The 20,123-nt window shown below is 44.4% G+C and overlaps 1 protein-coding gene across 2 annotated transcripts in view; it reads left to right on the top strand.

The window, feature by feature from the left end:
- SNTG1 (syntrophin gamma 1) overlaps nucleotides 1–20,123 on the top strand; it is a 918,236-nt gene that overhangs the window by 220,332 nt on the left and 677,781 nt on the right. The gene's annotated exons all lie outside the window — the stretch shown is intronic.

Here is a 20,123-nt window from a genome sequence, read left to right as displayed (position 1 = left end):
GTTCAACACGTGGCCCCTGCAGCCAGGCCTTAGACTGACCAAATCTTGTCCAATCTTGCTCTCTTTTGGCTCTAAAGGATCATGTTATATTCTTTATCAGTATTTGTGTCTTATATTGAAAATTGTGCTAAATTACATTTGGATAGCTATGGATTGTTGATCTTCTGCTACAGAGATTTAGCTTGACACAGCCATCTTAGATCGCATCTAGGCCACACTCCCATATTTTATTTTTAATGCAGCCTAATTATTTGAGTGCAAGTGGGGTCTGCAATGCATTGCTCTGGCTACATCCCTAAACTGTAGCTCAAGGTGGTCTCCCTCTTAAAAAACATAAGCCACTGCCATAGATTTTAATAATTTTACTGAGGCCCAGATCTACAAAGCTTCATGAAGTCACATAACATTGTGTTAACTTAAATTAAAGTCATGTTAAGACTAACAGGGTATTTTCAAAGAGCAATGACATAACGTTAAGCCATGTTTTCTCCCATAAAGAGCATACCATTAACAATAAAGGATGTTAGTGATAATGACATGCAAATGAGACCCTATCAAAACATTGCATATGCACTATAGTCTGTAAAGGATAACCCAAAGACTCACCATTACATTATTTAAATTATACTTAAACTTGGCGTTACTGCTATCAAAACAATAAAATAGGGCTTTTGCAGTGTCTGGGTGGTTGCAGTTAGCAATAATTTAAATAATATGGCATTGGTTTTCCGACATTATTTCATTCTCCTTTCTCAACTTCAGCATAAGCTTAGAGTTTAGGATTACCCGCTCAGTCACATCAGTTGTCCCCAAGAACTCACATAGACAGGATCACTAACATTTCTGCTGTCATTCCTCATTATTTGACTTTCATATAACCATCTTTTTAAAAGCCAGAGTTAACTTTGTAGGTAGTGATTTCACTTTTTTGTGATCACTAATTATCATAAATTTGCCTAATGCTGGTGCTTATTTTACACCAATGATAGCCCTAACATTGCAGAATATCAACAAAAATAATTTATTGGAATTCACCTGTACTAATATATCTGAAATCAATACTGCAAGATGTTTAGAATAAAAAATATTGATTTATATGCCAGGAAATGTAAATTTTTACACATAACAAAATTGTTTTCAAAGCCAGCAATTTCTTACATCTCTACCGTTTGCACTACATACTGTAATATTGCCACAGCAAAATCTTTAAAAGTAAAAATGTTAAACCTACTGCACTTGGATGATACAAAATATATATGACAACTCTAGAGCCAAATAGTTTTTCACATGATTAAACTTACATATGCCATACTGAGTTTCTCACAGACTAAGCATTCTTCAGCAGAGCTTAATGCCAATCACTGACTGTGGTGAGATTGAATATGCATTGCAGACTAATCTCAATATCTGCACATAGTTTGAAATGTGTATTCCATTTCACTCTGTCATGTCAATATACTGTAACAATTTAATTTGACATGTTTGGTAAAATTGGTTATCTAACCCTGGATTCCTGGCACCATAAATTAAAGTTATAATGTTCTGCCTGTGCCACCTAACATAATCTGCTTAATGTATGAGAGAGGGGAAGTGGCTCAGTGAGTAAAGACACTGACTGGCACGGAAAGTTTCAGGGGAGCCTGGTTTAATTCCTGGTGTTGGCTCGTTGTGACCTTTGGCAAGTCACTTTATCTCCGTGTGCCTCAGGCACCAAAAACATAGATTGTAAGCTCCACAGGGCTGGGACTTGTCTCTGTAAAGCGCTATGTAAAACTAGCAGTGCTATACAAGAACATGCTATTATTATTATTATGGGTTAAGTCTAGCTAATGTCCAAAAGCAAATTTTCAGTGTGCTTCCTTTTAATTTCAGACACCATTTGTAAACAAAATCTGTTGTTTTAAATGGTTATATTTGTAAGTTTTAATTAAGTATATATTTTATGTCTAACCACACAATCCAAGCAAGCTCAGAACCCCAAAAGTAGCTTTTCTTTGATGTAGCCGGGACCCCGTTCTTCTCCCCAATTGGTGGTGGGGGAGGTGCACCTAGGGAACGCTCCAATAATGGAGGTTCCGCACAGAGGGAGCCGCCATGTTAGGTTGGCGCCAGCGCGGACTTGGTCTGGCCGGAGGTTGCGCATGCGCAGGGCAGGGACAAAAGCCCACGAAGGAGGAGAGCTCGGGGAGGAGGGGAGTTAGGGAACTAAGGGTCCCAGCAGCCCCCGCGTTTCCCCCGTGATGCACCAGAACCAATCAGGTACGAGATAGGGAGGAAAAGGAAGTGGTGGGGCGCACGAGGGTTCAGAGCTAGCTGGCGGAGGAAGGAGAAGGAGCTCCAGTGCAGGGAGGCAGCCGCCCCTACCTAGGCCACATACCCCAAGGCCCAGTTAGACCCTGAGCCCCAGTAGCGTGCAGCGGAGCTAGGCACTGTCCATAGTCAGATTCCGGATCCACCCCCTACTGTGTTACGAACTGTACCCGGACAGTGCTAACTCCGCGTTTTTTTTTTTTTACATAGGTTACATAGCACATGGTAGTGGTCTGTGTTCGATAGGAAGCAGGGCTACATTTGGAGGCGCTGCTGAGATCTTAGACCTGGGGTGCCCCACAAGAAAAAAATATCGCCATGGCCCTTCCATCGCGTCAAGAAATACGCGACTGGGCATGACAAATGCGCACGCCCACCCGCCGCGCAGTGGCGGTGACCTGAGTACCCATGGCTTTACCCTTAGAGAATTTGCAAATGGCCTTACGACAACTACCGTGTTTTGCCAAAGCCCGCCTGGTAGATGTACTCATAGATCAAGATGCTAAGTGGAACACATTGCTAGTAGATTGTCGGCGAGATCTAGTAGTCCTCGAGCCTACCGCCCCTCAATATCTGCCACTTCCCAACTCTCCATCCGGAAACAGCCCCTTGGTCTATCCCCTTCGGGACCCCCCTGTGGGGGAACTAGGTGACGACGACCCGACGCTCCCCTTTGCTCACTACCCCGCGACAGAAGCGGGTAGCTGTCCATCCGAATGTAGCTACCCCGGGTCTTGCGCCTCCGAAGAAACCGGAGTACGTAGTGACATGCTGCAGAAACTCAATGACAAGATAGACCAGTTAACCACTCCATCCAGTTTACCGCCGTTAGTAGAAGCGCTTACCCTGGCCACGCATTCTCAAAGCTACCAGAAGTTAAAGGCTTTCTCGGGGACTCTACCTGTACCCACGGGAGAGGACGGGATAGACCCTTGGAAGGAGCATACTAGGGGAGTAATGGAAGAATGGTCTTGTACAGACGTACACTACCGACACACTTTATTGAAGTGTGGTCGGTACCGCAAGCCGGGAAATCTCCCGGCTTGCTAGTGGCCGCCCCTCGGCGTGCCGCGCGTCATAGACGCGCGGTCACGCGTCATCGGGAGCGTGCGCCCCCTGCACGCGTGTCCAGGTGCTTGAGACCCCCGGCCTCCACTTTGATCAGTATCCACCGAGAGCAGTAACCCGATCTGACCATTCGTCTGATGATTGAGTTTCTCGTCGAGGCCTATAGTGCGACCGAGGATGATGGGGCCTTGTGGGCTAAGTACTACGCCATAAATTAAATGGAGGGAGAAGATTTTTCTGCCTATATCCACCGCGTGCAAATCTCCCTGGGACCCCTCCTGCATCATAAATACTTGGCCGCCTCCCAGATGGATGAATACCTCCACAAACAATATATACGGGGGTCCAGTCCCACTCACCCTATTGCAAACATGATTCGCGATAATCTCACTCGAGGGCCTCCTCCCTCGTTTATCAAACTGTTACAGCAAGTCAAAGAGCACATAACGCATCTCATGCTTCACTCCCCTCAGAAGTCTAAAGCAGCCAGCAACCCTAAACCCAAAGGGAGTGCTGAGAAGAAGGAAGAACCGCCAGATAAACCAGACCCGGAGAGACCGAAATATACTGGCCGAACCTCGCCTCCGTATGACCGCCATACCACCTCCCCAGATATGTCCTGCTATAAATGCGGGAAAAAGGGACACATCTCCTACGATTGTCGGATGGGGGACTCTCGCCACCGGAGCCCATCACCCAAGAAGTTCACGCCCCAGGCCATGATATGTGGTGTATACACGACCAGCCCCGAAACCCCTGTTTCCACCCAAAGTGGCGACGAACCCGAAGAGGAGAGTAACCGCGTGGGGCAAGTAGCGCTGATCCGAGTACTAGTAGACGGTATCTATTCCTTCTTCCCTGCTGGATACAGGATCCCAAGTAACCATCATATATTGAGGATTCTATGATCGACACCTCCAGAAGCGTCCTCTGAAACTGGCGGGGCATATCAAAGTAAGAGGACTGAGCAATGACGACTACCCTATTGATGGCATAGTGACCGTGGACTTGGAGATACAACAGCTCAACACTGGGAAGTCGCATCCCATGAAGGTGGATGCCTTGGTGTGTCTGGAACCCAAAGAGACTCCTAAGTATCCAATCATTCTGGGTACGAATGCGGACATTGTACAAGCCGTCATCCGGGCCTATTTACACGAAACTAACGAACTGCCCATGTCCAGCCTACAGCTACAACTGGTCCAGGTGGATCCGGATTCCCCCCCGGCCCCCGCGGAGGACCACGGACTGCTGTTCTGCTGCTGGGCAGGGCTGACCCGGCTCTTACCGGGAGAAACACAGAGGGTACCCGCCTGGTGTGCATATGCGGAACGAGTAGGCGAGGAGCAGCTCTTTTCTCTCGAAAGCACGCCCGAAGAAGATGTCCACCGAGGATATCGGCTAATACCGGAATTTCGGGTTGGCCGACCGCCATCCCCCGTCGAATTTATGTGATGGTCCAAAATCATTCGCCCTTTCCCATGGCCATCGACGCGGGGCAAAGGATAGGAAGGATTTACCCCGTCAGCTCGGTGAATGAGGCCATACAAGTAAAAGCCGCCCGGGTGGAAGATCACGGAGTGCCGCTAGACTTCGACTTCGGCTCGTCCGGACTGTCGGATACCTGGAAGGAGCGGTTGCGAGTACAGCTGGAGGAGAGATGACCAATATTCTCTACCGGAGAGATGGATGTGGGGTGTAGCCGACACGCCCAACACCATTCGGATGACTGATACCAAGCCCTTCAGGGAACGTTCCCGTCGGCTCGCCCCCAGGGATGTGGAAGATGTACACGCGGCCCTCCATGAGATGGAAGAAGCCGGGATCGTTACAGAGTCACGAAGCCCTTACGCCTCGCCCATCGTGGTAGTGCGAAAGAAGAATGGGACGGTGAGGTTATGTGTGGACTACCGGACAATCAACAACCGAACTGTACCGGACCAGTACAATCTTCCCCGCATAGAAGAAATCCTGGACACTCTACATGGAAGCAAATGGTTCAGTGTGTTGGACCTACGGTCCGGGTACTATCAGGTACCTATGAGCCATGAGGACCAAGAGAAAACTGCGTTCATTTGCCCCTTGGGGTTCTACCAATTCACCCGTATGCCCCAAGGCATATGTGGTGCCCCCGCCACCTTCCAGTGGCTAATGGAGAAGACTTTAGGGGACCTGAACCCCCGAGAATGTCTTGTTTATTTGGATGATATCATCGTCTTCGGGAAGACTCTGGAGGAAGATGAGGCTCGACTACTGAAGGTACTTGACCGATTAGCTCAAGAAGGACTTAAGCTCTCTTTAGATAAATGTCGTTTCTGCCGGACATCGGTGACTTACGTGGGACACATAGTGTCCGCTGAGGGAATCGCCACGGATCCAGCCAAAATAGAAGCCGTCGTTAACTTGCCCCGACCTGACAATGTAGGGGAGTTGCGATCGTTCCTGGGGTTCTGCGGATATTATCGCAGGTTTGTGGAGGGGTACTCTCGACGGGCCAAAGCCCTCAACGGCCTCCTCAATATATATCCGGAAGACACCGGCCGGAAGGCGACGCCTGCCCGACAACCCTTCGAGGACAAATGGATGACAGAGTGCGAACAAGCCTTCCAGGACCTAAAACAGAGTTTAACCGCGGCTCCCATGTTGGCCTATGCAAATCCCTAACAACCATATATCTTACATGTGGATGCTAGTCTGCAGGGACTAGGGGCGGTGTTACATCAAAAATATCCAGAGGGACTATGACCCGTAGCTTATATCAGCCGCAGCCTTACTGTCAGTGAACAGAACTACCCCGTGCACAAACTGGAATTCTTGGCCCTCAAGTGGGCCATTCTCGACAAGCTTCGTGATTATTTGTATGGTTTGTCATTCGAGGTGCGGACCGACAACAATCCACTTACCTAGATTATGACCTCAGCCAAACTCGACGCGGCCGGGCATCGCTGGTTGGCTGCCCTGTTCAATTACAATTTCGCCCTGAAATATAAGCCCGGGCCCTTGAATATTGGAGCTGACGCCCTGTCTAGGCGACCAGGGCTGGCCACTACCCCGATGAAGACCAATGGGAAGAAATCCCGGGACCCAGAAAAAGAGCGCTATGTTGTACCGCTGCCATAGTCAATGATCAAGTGGCATTCTCAGAATTAAGGGTGGCTGACTCTCTAGGGTGCATATCCAACGCTATACCGGAGGCTTATCGGGATCCCAGTGGCATGCACGTTACTCCAGACAAGATCATAGCCTGGAAAGATATGGTACGCTACCAAGAGCAAGACCCGGTCGCAGGGGCCATTCGCTATGCTATCCGGCAAAATCACCCGGCCCTACTCAGGCAAGCGCCGGGGGATGTAAGACGTATACTAATGCGGGAAGCTGACAAGTTTCAGCTAAAAGACAATCTGCTGTACAGGGTGGTAGAGTATCATAACCACCCAAATAGGAGACAACTAGTACTACCCAAAAGACTACAGTACTTGGTACTGAGGGCTCTACACGATGAACATGGTCATTTGGGAGTTGATAAGACTTTCGGCCTAGTGAGAGATCGATTTTTCTGGCCCAAAATGAGAGAAGCAGTAGAGCATCACTGTCGACGGTGTGTGCGGTGTATTCAGCGAAAGACATTGCCCACCAGGGCCGCCCCAATGGGCCACTTGAAAAGTACAGGGCCTATGGACTTAGTGTGTATGGACTTCCTATGCATTGAACCTGACAGCCGAGGCATAGGCAATGTGCTGGTAATCACGGATCATTACACCCGCTACGCCCAGGCCTTCCTGACCAAAGATCAGAAACCCATTACGGTGGCCAAGGTGCTCTGGGAAAAGTACTTTATGCATTACGGGCTCCCTCAACAACTTCATTCCGATCAGGGAAGAGACTTTGAAAGCATCTTAATAAAAGAACTGCTGAAAATCTTGCGCATCGCTAAGTCTCGAACTACCCCCTACCACCCCGAAGGGGATGCATTGCCGGAACGGTTCAACCGCACGTTATTGGACATGCTGGGCACCTTAACGGGGGTGGAGAAGACTGAGTGGAGTCGACATGTGGAAACGCTAGTACATGCCTACAATTGCACGCGACATAACTCCACGGGATTCTCTCCGTTCTTCCTCATGTTTGGACGAGAAGCGCGACTGCCGGTGGATATACGATTGAGAGTCTCCACCGATGGGGTACATAACACTACTCATTTACGATATGTACAGCGATTGCAAGAGAATCTGCAGTGGGCCTACTTACAAGTGGAGAAATCTACTGAAAAACTGAATGCCGGGAATAAACGGCAGTACGATCACAAAGTTAAACACAGAGACATTAAACCCGGTGATGCGGTGCTCCTCCGTAACCTGGGATTGCCGGGAAAACATAAATTGGCTGACCGATAGAGGGAGGGAGTGTACGAGGTAGCCTCACAAATGAACGGCCTTCCGGTGTACCGCATCAAGGACTCGGAGGGTCGGGTGAAGACATGGCACCGGAATCATTTGCTCCCTATTCACCGAGTGGAGGAGGGGATTTGGAGTGGCCTGCATCCTCGTTGTATGGGGAAGAGACCTTGGAAGACGACATGCCAGGGAACTCAACTGTTCGGGAAGATCCACAATAGGGAACCTCTCAAAGGGGCCCTCAACAGTGCATACCTCCCAGCGGAGCTACGGGTAAAGGGCGCGGGGAGCATTAACCCCAGGGGGTGGCTCCGTAAAATTCATCACTGGACCCACTAAGCCCGTGTTTTGCACCGAGTCAGGATAATTTAGAGAATGTAACCCCCTCAAGGGAAGAACTCGAGATTCAAGACCAAAATAGTCACTTCCCCAAGGGAGTGACCGAACAATCGTTAAGGCGAAGCCAAAGGAACAGGCAACCTCCCATGAGGATGGCCTACGATCAGTTTGGGGCACCCCACTATGAGGCTCAGCAGTGGGCCCACAGCCGCGTGCAATCAGTAATTGTGATGTTCAGCGAAATGTACAATCTGATATGGCGTGTGTTATGCAATTTTTCATTATATAACTGTTGTACCAGTTTAAAGGTATTGTCCAAGCGGGGCCGTTGGAATCCACAGGGGGGAGGATGTAGCCGGGACCCCGTTCTTCTCCCCAATTGGTTGGGGGGGAGGTGCACCTAGGGAACGCTCCGATAATGAGGTTCCGCGCAGAGGGAGCCGCCATGTTAGGTTGGCGCCAGCGCAGACTTGGTCCGGCCGGAGGTTGCGCATGCGCAGGGCAGGGACAAAAAACCCGCGAAAGAGGAGAGCTCGGGGAGGAGGGGAGTTAGGGGACTAAGGGTCCCAGCAGCCCCCGCGTTTCCCCCGTGACGTACCAGAACCAATCAGGTACGAGATAGGGAGGAAAAGGAAGTGGTGGGGCGCACGAGGGTTCAGAGCTAGCTGGCGGAGGAAGGAGAAGGAGCTCCGGTGCAGGGAGGCAGCTGCCCCTACCTAGGCCGCATACCCCAAGGCCCAGTTAGACCCTGAGCCCAGTAGCGTGCAGCAGAGCTAGGAACTGTCCATAGTCAGGTTCCAGATCCACCTCCTACTGTGTTACGAACTCTACCAGTACAGTGCTAACTCCGCGGGAGGCCTGGGACCAGGCCCCGGTACTCAGTCACAGCGTGTCTGGGTGGGATCTCCCCGGACACCTACCAGTGACGTCATCTACGTCCTCGCCGATCCTTTGTGAAGATAGTTGCAGAACCGGGTACAGGAGTGCCCGGCAGGTAAACGTCAAGTGCACCAATGGTACCATTCTCACTCCGGGACACGGTGGCTGCGCAGTCACACATTTATACATCCACTGACTCACTTGAGGGGATGGGGAGCGGATTCAAAGAGGGGGCTGTACACGGGGTGGGATCACCCGGTGGAGGGAGAGGGAGAGTGAGCGTTCAAGGACGCTGGTAGTAGTGTTTCCTCTAGAGAGGGGCACCTGTGATTACGTTGCTGGTTGCTATTAAGTAAAACATATTGGTTACGGTATTGCTGTGCGTGTGTGTGTTCATGTACATAAGTTCCTGCGAAGACCCACTTCCCCTAGGGCGGAAGCTATCGCGGGTGGAGGCGCTGCACCAAGTCATAAGTATTGTGAGCACCCCAGGCTCTCTGTGGCAGAGGCTTAGGCCTTGTGTGCCTACAGGTTATATAGCACATGGTAGTGGTCTGTCTTCGATAGGAAGCAGGGCTACATAAGTATCAGGTTTGTTCAGTTCCTGTGTGGACAGACCCGCTGCGGTCATTCTACCTCCAGCAGCGGTAAATGAGAATTTTCACAGTGTTAGGACCTGCTTACTGGTCATGCGGTGGCATGGCTTGCAAGCTTATAACGCTTTGGCCAAAGGATTTAACTAAATGACCCTTACTAACGAGAATATTGAAGTATTTCACTTTGTATTTTTGTCACATTGGATGTAGCATTGGGCATTTCTGTCTTTTGTGATATTATATGGCTGTTTATACTGCTTGTCAGGGCTTACTTAAAAAGGAAAATCTTTTCTAGTAAATTATTTTCAAACAAATAAATAAGTCTCAAATATGTGACGGTTCTAATAATTAAAAAAAATCAGTGGGAAAATTATGCCTTATTTTTATAATTATTTATTTCTAAAGTGCTAACATGCTGTATTCTGTGAGGGCAAACAGAAGCAAAAGGGAATAAGGGGCAAAATTGAAACAAAAGTTAAAGACTCTGCTCATTGTGAGACTGAGTATGCCTCAGAATGAAGTTTGGTCCAGCCGAGTTACTGGTCCCATTTGGATTAGGGTGTGTGTGTTTAGGGGTATGTCAGATAGTTTTCCTTAAAATATGAGTTTCAGGGAGTTTTTAAAAGTCTGAAAACTGGAGGAGAGTCTGATGGTGCGTTGTTGGGATGCCCAGAGAGAACAGCATAGGAGAAGTCTTGTAGGCTGGAGTGATAGCAGGTAATAAGGTATGAGGAGAGTTGTAGGTCATAGGCAGAGCATAGTGGGCATTTAGGGGATTATTTAGACACGTGCTGAGATTTAAGTGTGCAGCTTTGTTGAGACCTTTGCAAGTTAGAGCTAGGATTTTTTATTTAATTCTAGGGGATAATGGCTTCCAGTTTCGGGATTTGCATAGTAGAACAACAGATACAGAGTGGTGATTGAGGTAGATGATTCTGACAGTAGCATTATGAATGGATTGGACAGGTGTTCAAGGGGAATAGTGAAAAAAATGTGATTGCAACGGCGCTTACTTATAACAATGTCCTAAAAAAGTGAAATATGTGTAACAATGTGTTTAAAAGCAAATGACAGAAATAATATCTATAAATTCAATTACAACGTGAACTGTGATCTATTAGTTAATCATGTGATAAATCCACCACCCAGTGTAAAAGGTGCTAATAGAAAAGCTACTCAAAACCCTTGTAAAGACTGTTCTCTTAGTCTTTTTGATTGCAGAATTCCTCAAAGATTCAGGGGAGCGCCAATGTTCACGTGATTATATGAAAAAGAAAAAGAAAGGCAACATAGTATGATACAGTCTCAATTCTTTCTTTCTAGTGAAAAAGGTAATCCACTCACAATTTTCCTTTCAAAAATCAGGCATTACAGAGACACTCCTCTCTCTGTTTAGAGCAATGAACATGGATATCCACAGGTGTAGACCCCTTTCACTTTTTCTCCACCACCGCACGAATACCCAGAAATAATAAGAAATACCAAAATTGCGCAATAACGTCTTAAAATGTATTGGAGATCATCACAGATAAAACATATGGCTATGCACTCACATAAGGAATAATAGGTACAGTCATTGTACGAAATCCTGATAGATAAAGCAATTCACCGGTACACAGTGTGTTTCTTCCCTCTGCTTCTCTGCTCCCATCAACGTCACATCCGGTTGACGCAGGGCTGTGGGCGGAAGTGCTGTAAGGGGGATCTCCGCTGCCAGGACTTCGCAACTGTGACTTGCACAGACTGGATGCTGAACACAGGATTCTACGCGTTTCGTCGGTACGACGTCTTCAGGAATCTCATAGTATCCTGAAGAAGTCGTACCGACGAAACGCGTAGAATCCTGTGTTCAGCATCCAGTCTCTGCAAGTCACAGTTGCGAAGTCCTGGCAGCCGGAGATCCCCCTTACAGCACTTCCGCCCACAGCCCTGCGTCAACCGGATGTGACGTTGATGGGAGCAGAGAAGCAGAGGGAAGAAACACACTGTGTACCAGTGAATTGCTTTATCTACACTGGCGACACACTTTATTCGAGCTCGGCTAGTCCCACGAATTCGGGTATACCCGGGTGTATTGAGGTTTGTGACTGTTTTCTGCCCGAGTGCATTGAGGTATTTTCTAGGCAGGGATTGAAGCATTTTATTCTCACTGGCTGCAATACTGCACAGTATATATATATATATACTGCATTACAATTCATGAATTTATGCCATCTGGTAGACACGCGAAGCATTGCAGCCTATTAAATCCTAATCATTATCATTTAACAGATCAGCCGCCCGTCAGCCAGGCATGAACCCAGGCTGGGAAGGCAAACACAACGGGGCTTGTCAGAGGTGAGGAGCGGCGCATTCCAGGTATCTGCCAGGTACAAACTGGGCATTTGCTCGAATAAAGTGTGTCGGTGCAGTATCAGGATTTCGTACAATGACTGTACCTATTTTTCCTTATGTGAGTACATAGCCATATGTTTTATCTGTGATGATCTCCAATACATTTTAAGACGTTATTGCGCAATTTTGGTATTTCTTATTATTTCTGGGTATTCGTGCGGTGGTGGAGAAAAAGTGAAAGGGGTCTACACCTGTTGATATCCATGTTCATTGCTCTAAACAGAGATAGGAGTGTTCAAGGGGAATGCCAATTAGGAGAAGGTTGCCATAGTCACAGTAGAACAAGATGAGTGAGTGAATTAGGATTCTAGTTACATCATGAGTGAGAAAAGGGTGCACTCTGGCAATGTTTCGCAGGTGGAGACAAACAGATTTAGGGCCTCATGCAGTAAGCGTTGATAAGGGAATTATTACCATTTTATAGCCAAAATTGGGTTTGAGATTCAGTAAGCGCCGATAAGTGCTTGATTTCGCCAGGTTTCGGAGCCGATTATTTTGTTATGGCCAGTCGGCTGCCGATAAGCCTGTTTTCGCCACTGATCGCCACTTTTTTAAATCGGCTGGATTCAACAAAAAAAATCAGCTTATCGGGGCTGATCGGCACTACGAAATTGAGATGTTATGGCCGATTTCTCCCGCCAACTAAAGTTGGCAGTTTGGACGGGAGAACGATCGCTAAGGCTGCCGGAACGGCACTTAGAAAAAAAAAATCTTCTGTACATCAATGGAGTCAATGGAGCGGGGACGTATAACAGTATAGTACTGTTTACGTTTCATTGCTCACAATACAAACGTCATTTGCATTACAGTGTGGGGGGCATTCCCTGCATTGTGTCACGGCTGACGTGTATTATTTGCATAACATTATACTTTTACATGTTTGCAGCATTTGCGGGTCACATTACTCATCATGTGATGATGTGGCAAGGGAAAATACTATACTCAACTCTTAAAGGAGAACCTCACATCATAGCACACATTTTACTGAATTGATCGACAATTGCTTACATGATGTTACACATGTCACACATGTCACACATACACCGTATATTCATGTTCCTTTACATTACACAATGCTTGTAATGTGTCACGCATCTTTAAACGTTCATGTACATCTAAATTCTCATGTTTACATCTAGGTTTGGTCCTCCCTATTTTCATGACGTCACTTATTGGACGCGCAATCACATTGCATATTTACATTATAACCGTTGCATTACAAGCACTTCAACCTAACTTATACGCACATGTACAGTAATTCATCATTGGGACACCTTGTAAACTCATTCTATAGCAACTATCCTCATTACACAAATGCATGCATATGCACACGACTATTCATTGTTGGCAACATGTCACAATAACATGGCTAATTACACATGTTACACAAAACTTTTCCCACATCAATCTCAGCCTTTTTGTCTCATTACATGACTGACTCTTGCGTTCACAAGTTTTACATGCATTGCACATGCAACTATTTATTTGCAAGCAATGTTTGTACAAAGCATCACGTCACATCATTGGCAAATATCATCATTCCCTGCAGAATACACACAACAACTGCACACAGCTTGCCACACAAGTACTTTATTATGTTAATGTAAAACCTTGCATTTTACTATGTCACCTGACATCATCACATACCTATTTAAAGGACGCCCATTACCTGCTCATTCACAGCTACTCATTTCAAAATGTTGAGATTGTTTAGGAGACGGAGGAACATTCTTTTCTATGACATGCTTGATGATGAAGACAATCATATAGGGCAAGGGAGGGACACACCGAGGGACAGTGACAGGGACAGTGACGCGGATACGACAGGGACAGGGAGAGGGACAGGCCGAGGGACAGGGAGAGGGACAGGAGATCAGAGGAGAAGACAGAGGAGACAAGTTGTGCCTCGTCCGCGTCTGTACAGGGAGAGAACCCTGTTAGATGGGATGAGTGAGGAGGAGATTGTAAGTCGCTATCGTTTCAGTTCAGCAGCAATCTTAGCTCTTTATCAGGAGATAAGGGGAGATTTAGATTTTTTCACAGCCAGAGGTCGTGCAGTCCCTGGGCTTGTTAAAATGCTGTGCTCATTACATTATCTTGCTTCCGCGTCATACCAGACAACTGTGGGCATAGTGGGCGGGGTCTCGCAATCTACATTCTCGCGGGCCTTGACCCAGTTTCTCTATGCACTCAATAGACGCGCTAGGAATTATATTCATTTTCCTACAGAGGCGACAGAGTGGCTGGAAGTCAGGACTGGCTTTTATAATATAGCAGGGATACCATGTGTGCTGGGTGCAATCGATTGCACACATGTTGCTTTGATTGCACCTAGTCAGAGTGAGCATGTGTACCGCAATCGGAAGCACTACCATTCACTCAATGTACAGGTGGTATGTGATGCGACGATGAGGATAATGCATGTGGTACCCAAATTCCCTGGTTCCAGTCACGATTCCTCTATCCTGAGGAACTCTTCAGTCTTCCATGCGTTCGAAGAGGGACATTTTGAACATGGTTGGCTGCTGGGTGAGTACACATTTACATCTTATAACACAAAACACATTTTTATTTAGGAATGTTGGCATTGTACAATTTGATCACTAATGTCAGCTTATGTGTGCTCCATTCATTATAGGTGACTCAGGATACGGAATTAGGCCGTGGCTCTTGACTCCGGTGCTAAACCCTCAAACTGAAGCAGAGGAGAGGTACAATGCAGCCCATATATCTACAAGATCTGTTATAGAGAGGACATTTGGCCTACTCAAGACCAGATTTAGGTGTCTGGACAGAACTGGTGGGGCTCTTCTATACAAGCCTCAAAAAGTCTCTGATATTATCCTTGCCTGTTGCATTTTGCACAATGTTGCACTCAGGCACAATGTACAATCAGACCTAGCTGAGCCTTTGGTAGACGAGCATCCCACCCATGTAGCTGCTGAAAATGAACAAACAGCCAGTGGTGGCCAGACACGCCAGAATCTCATCAATTCATTTTTTTCTTGTAAGTAAAAACATATATGTTCCAAGTTCTACTTTTATACTTACATTATGTTATCTTAACAATAATGTTTTTTTATATAACCTTCTGTTAGGACACAGATGAATATGGGTTGCACACCTTTCTTTTCTCTGCTGTGTGCACAAAGGGATGTGGCACCGGTATGTTATTGTTGCACAGGTTATATAATCCCTCTTCAATTGTACTTTAGTTGTGTGTATGTGAATACAACTGGGGTAACAAAGCACTAATATTTTAGCATTGTGTTGTTCCTTATGCTAACACAATACACATATTATGCCCATACTCATTCATGCTTCTAGTATGCTTACATACAATGTTATTGGTGCAGTGTAACATGTACATCCATATGATGTGTACACCAGGCTCATTTACATTTTGAATGTGATTAAATATACATGGTGTTGCACATTTAACACCAAATACACACTTTGCTGTGTTGTTTACGGTACTGAAGATGGCATGTCAATGTTTGCAATTTATATATTGTTCCTTTGCATTATAGATATATCTCCAGTATGACTGATCATGGTATGTATATTTGCTGACATCTCTCATAAGATGTGCCTACCTCAATCTTCCTATAATTATTTGAAGTAAAAACACAACATATTGTTTTAAAGACAAATGTAACATACATGTACTTTCTGTATCATGTATATGCATTTAGCTACTCTTGAGCTTTCATGTGCATTGTATTCGAAAATGATTACTCACATTTTATCACATTTTATGTATGTTTCCTTATAAATTCCATTCATGTAATATAGAGCTGTTTGGAGAAAAGGGGATAACTGTACTTATTTGTTTACTTACGGGAGCTCATTCATCACGGATGAAATTGACTGATCATAACACTCCATGCATGAATGCCTGTAATCACAACAATGCGTACTACATCTTATATTTAGCAATGTAGGTGTTTTTTAATGCTAGGAATTAATAGTCAACATGAATTTAAATTTGTGACATGTGTATGTATAAGTCACACGTGTGTGGATGTGTCCTACATGTACCAAGTGTAAAACTGTGAACAGAAAACACTATTTTGTTGCAAATGTTACTGTCATTTAGCATTTCTAATTTACCTATATGACAATGTTGGTAATATTTTTGCTATATAATTCACGTCACTTCATCATTATCATGATGATAATTATCAAGTATTCTCACAATTGTAACGTCAATCACGTGCACATTAGCATAGACACACTTTTTAAGACAACTGTTTGTGTCTGAATCAATTTGTGTAGGATCCATGTATAACACCGACAAATGATAACACCAGCTTTATTATGGTAGCTTATATGATCATATTGACTATACGATGTATTTTTAGAAAGTTTAATAAACACAGTAAACTATAGTTAGTTAGGTTAATGAAATATACACAGAAACGTACTTCATTACATGATGTTGATGTCATATTCAGAACATCATGCATTGTAGGGGACCACAACATCTGGCCAATAACATTAATTGCTACAGTCCCAAACCATTTTATCAACATACCCATGTAACAAGAGATTTTTTAACAATAAAGGGCTAGTTGGTTGTAAGTGTCCTTTACATTGGGAGAAGGAGTGGCTCAGTGAGTAAAGACACACACTGGCACTGAGAGTTTGAAGCAGGGGAGTCTGGTTCAATTCCCGGTGTCGGCTCCTTGTGATCTTGGCCAAATCACTTTATCTCCCTGTGCCTCAGGCGGCCAAAAATAAATTGTAAGTTCCACGGGCCAGGGACCTCAGCCTGAAAAATGTGTCTGTAAAGCACTGTGTACAACTAGCAGCGCTATACATGAACATGCTCATATTATAATTATTATTATTATTCTTATTATTATTGTTACATAGTTTCGACAGTCATACGTTCCATTACACAATAGAATACACAAATGTGTTAGCAGAGTGGGAATGGTTGTTATATATAAAACACACCATGCCATAAAATGATAGTAGTCATTAAAGAACACTCAATAAAAATTTATGAGGCACTATTTTGCAACATCATTATGTTAATTAAGTGCTTATGCAATATAGGCATAAGTGTATCACATTTTTAATTGTTTGTTAATAAGCGCTGCAAGCAATATAAAATTAGTTCCATATGTAGTATAGTAGTCGGTGGCTCCTCCTCACAATCATCTCATATAAAGGTAGACTCTTCTGAAATCATACATTGATCCGATTGTATCTTCCCCGACATCTCTGAAATACAGCAAACACATGATGGTCAAAGATGGCACCTTACTATATATGTATCCGTGACAACGCGTTACACAGCTCTATATGATTGTGTACATACACACGTCACTCACTTATATTTTAGAAGTACAAGTGTACATCAGTATGTAATGTTTCCTTAAATTTGTAGCAAGCATAACTATGTATATGATGTGAACGTTGCCTGTATACTGAAAAATGTGCGCGCACATCTTAGTGTGCGCACGCACTTCAGGCTTGGCTGCACTAACTGTTTGCGCATGCGCAAAACAAAGCGTACGTTGTGCGTTCAATACAGGTTGAAAATATGATTAAACATACAATCTTTATTTCAAATACAATGAATACGAAACTACATTCGTTCTAAACGAGTACATCTGTATTCTTTTTAAACAGACGTGTTTGAACAGAAAGGACGGCCGATAACACAATGCGCAAATGCAATACGTGTGACGTCATGTTAAACCAGCGTGAAACGCACGCTAACACTCCTCCCACTCAATTAACATTCGGCTAACGCCCAGTTGACGCCCCCACTGTATGACACACTGCAGTTACCGTTACTATAACAAAACATGACAGCCAATAGGCTTTGAGGCGCGCACGTCGCTTGGGGGCGGGACTTACATCCGTAATCCTTTTTAAGGACGCCTTGGGCCTTGGGCCATGACAAGGGTCCCACGTCATACGTGGTGGACCCGCTTTTAAATGTTGTAGCTGTAGCATGATAACAAAACAGGTATGTGTTAGAGTTATGGTAAAATTTTGCTAATATGTTTAAAGTGATAGGAAAGTACGTATATTTATTCCGTCAGCAATGTGTACTACTCTTTCAGGTTCTACTATATTGTATTCGGAAACAATTTGTTTGTGATCGCTACATGTTATGCAGTCTGCTATGTTACGCTGTATCCACGCATTGAAAGGGAAAATGGTGGTTAGACAAAAAAAAAAAATGTAAACGCAGAGTCAACGCATAACGATTGTTATATTTATCATTCTTCTAGAATTAACTCTTCGTCTGCCTGCAACTGGTCACTCCAGAAATGCAAGGCATTTTCATCCACGCTTGACCCAAACGCTGAATCCAGTATGAAACACATCTCCTCCATGAAGCGCTCATAGGAATCGCCACTGCTTTCTTCAAACAATTGGTCGGGAGGTATGTTCATTTCTTCGGGTACCCATTCCAATGCATTTTCAGCTGAAAGGCTTGGTACAGAATCATAGTAGTTATGTTCATGTACAATGTGGGTTTCAGGAATGGAGGGTGCAGATATTGCAGCAGCTATCGATTCACACGGAACAGTAGTAGCGGATCCATTGCTATTGGCATTAGGAATAAATATGCCTTTAACCACAATATATGTGCCTTCTTTCACGGTGAAATGTTTTTCTTTGGCAATCTTCCAGAAACCATAGTTGTGTTCTAGCTTATCCTGCACACGTTCAAAAAAGTCATTTGTTGATAAAGTGAATCTTATTGATGAATTAAAATTGCGCGCATGCCGACGGTTTTGGTAATAAGGATATTTTGCTCGAATCAAATCATAGATTTGGCGTGTGCTTGCTTGATGTCCGCAAGTTGATAAAATAGCTTCTGAAATCATGTATTTATAACCTAAATTCGGATTCATAATTGTCACCAATTCATCAGCCATTGCAGAGTAGCACAAAAGATGTGTGCAGGTATCTGTTCTTTGCTCATCAAAATGAAACTGCTCAGTGGCTAACAAATTGCTGTATTTCCTTTTCAAGGTCAACAAAAGTATAAACTGTAACTCCTTATTTCAAACGCCAATTGGATTTCTAGTTATAATTGCTTGAAGATTTGTGGTTTGTGATAGCCGCATGAGGGACAAACATGTATCCTTTTTTTATCTCCTTTTTGAAAAAATTAGTACACTTTTCATTCAGTAACATTGAGTTTTCTTGCAAAATAACAAAGACCACTGTGTGAAAATAGTGCTTAGACAGCCATATCAGTAAATTCACACACCTGCAAAATGAAATGTTTTTTTCCCACATACATTTCTGTGTGTATTTGAAAGTCTGGTTAAGTCCCTGTCTGCATGAGTTTAAATACGTGTGTATCTATATATATATATATATATATATAAATATATCTATCTCATAAATATATATATATATAAAGTGTATATTGTACTATGTGTATGTGTATGTGTATGTGTATGTGTATGTGTATGTGTATGTGTATGTGTATGTGTATATATATATATCACTTTCTGTTTTGCACATTTGTATGGCCATTTCCTTCACTAGCTGCATGCTCTTTACATGGAGAAGCGCAGTGATTATATTTGTTTTACATTATTTGTTGGGCCGATTTTAATCCTTTGCAGCACGCTCCTAGAGGGCAACACTACTATGGTGTAATTGAATATATTTAGCCAATCACCTGCAACTGCTTATTGAGCAGTTTGTGGCAGGCCAGCCCCTCCTCTTCTAGGTATATAATCTCCTAGCAAGGTCCCCTTATTTCACTTCACTTACATGTGAGTATCTGTACTGGTATATACCAGTTTTTAATTGCACTAGGTTATACAAGCATATGCTTTGATATTTTAACCCCTTCTGGGCTTATTTCACATAACACTAGTATGCATTTAGCGTAGGGACCTGCTAAAGAGACTTACCTTGACGTGGTTAGCAGGCTTGGCATTATTTGATCAAAGGATGTATACCAAAAGTCTCCTTTTTTCTTATAGATATTTACACCATACATATATATATATATATTCCCCATTGATTGCTATCCCTATGGGAGAAGCGCAGGGATTCACTTTCTGTTTTGCACATTTGTATGGCCATTTCCTTCACTAGCTGCATGCTCTTTACATGGAGAAGCGCAGTGATTATATTTGTTTTATATATA

Source organism: Ascaphus truei, chromosome 2 (genome assembly GCF_040206685.1).
Source record: "Ascaphus truei isolate aAscTru1 chromosome 2, aAscTru1.hap1, whole genome shotgun sequence".
Classification (NCBI taxonomy): domain Eukaryota; kingdom Metazoa; phylum Chordata; class Amphibia; order Anura; family Ascaphidae; genus Ascaphus; species Ascaphus truei.
Note: the sequence above shows the minus strand (reverse complement) of the source record. Positions and strands in the feature narration are given on the sequence as shown.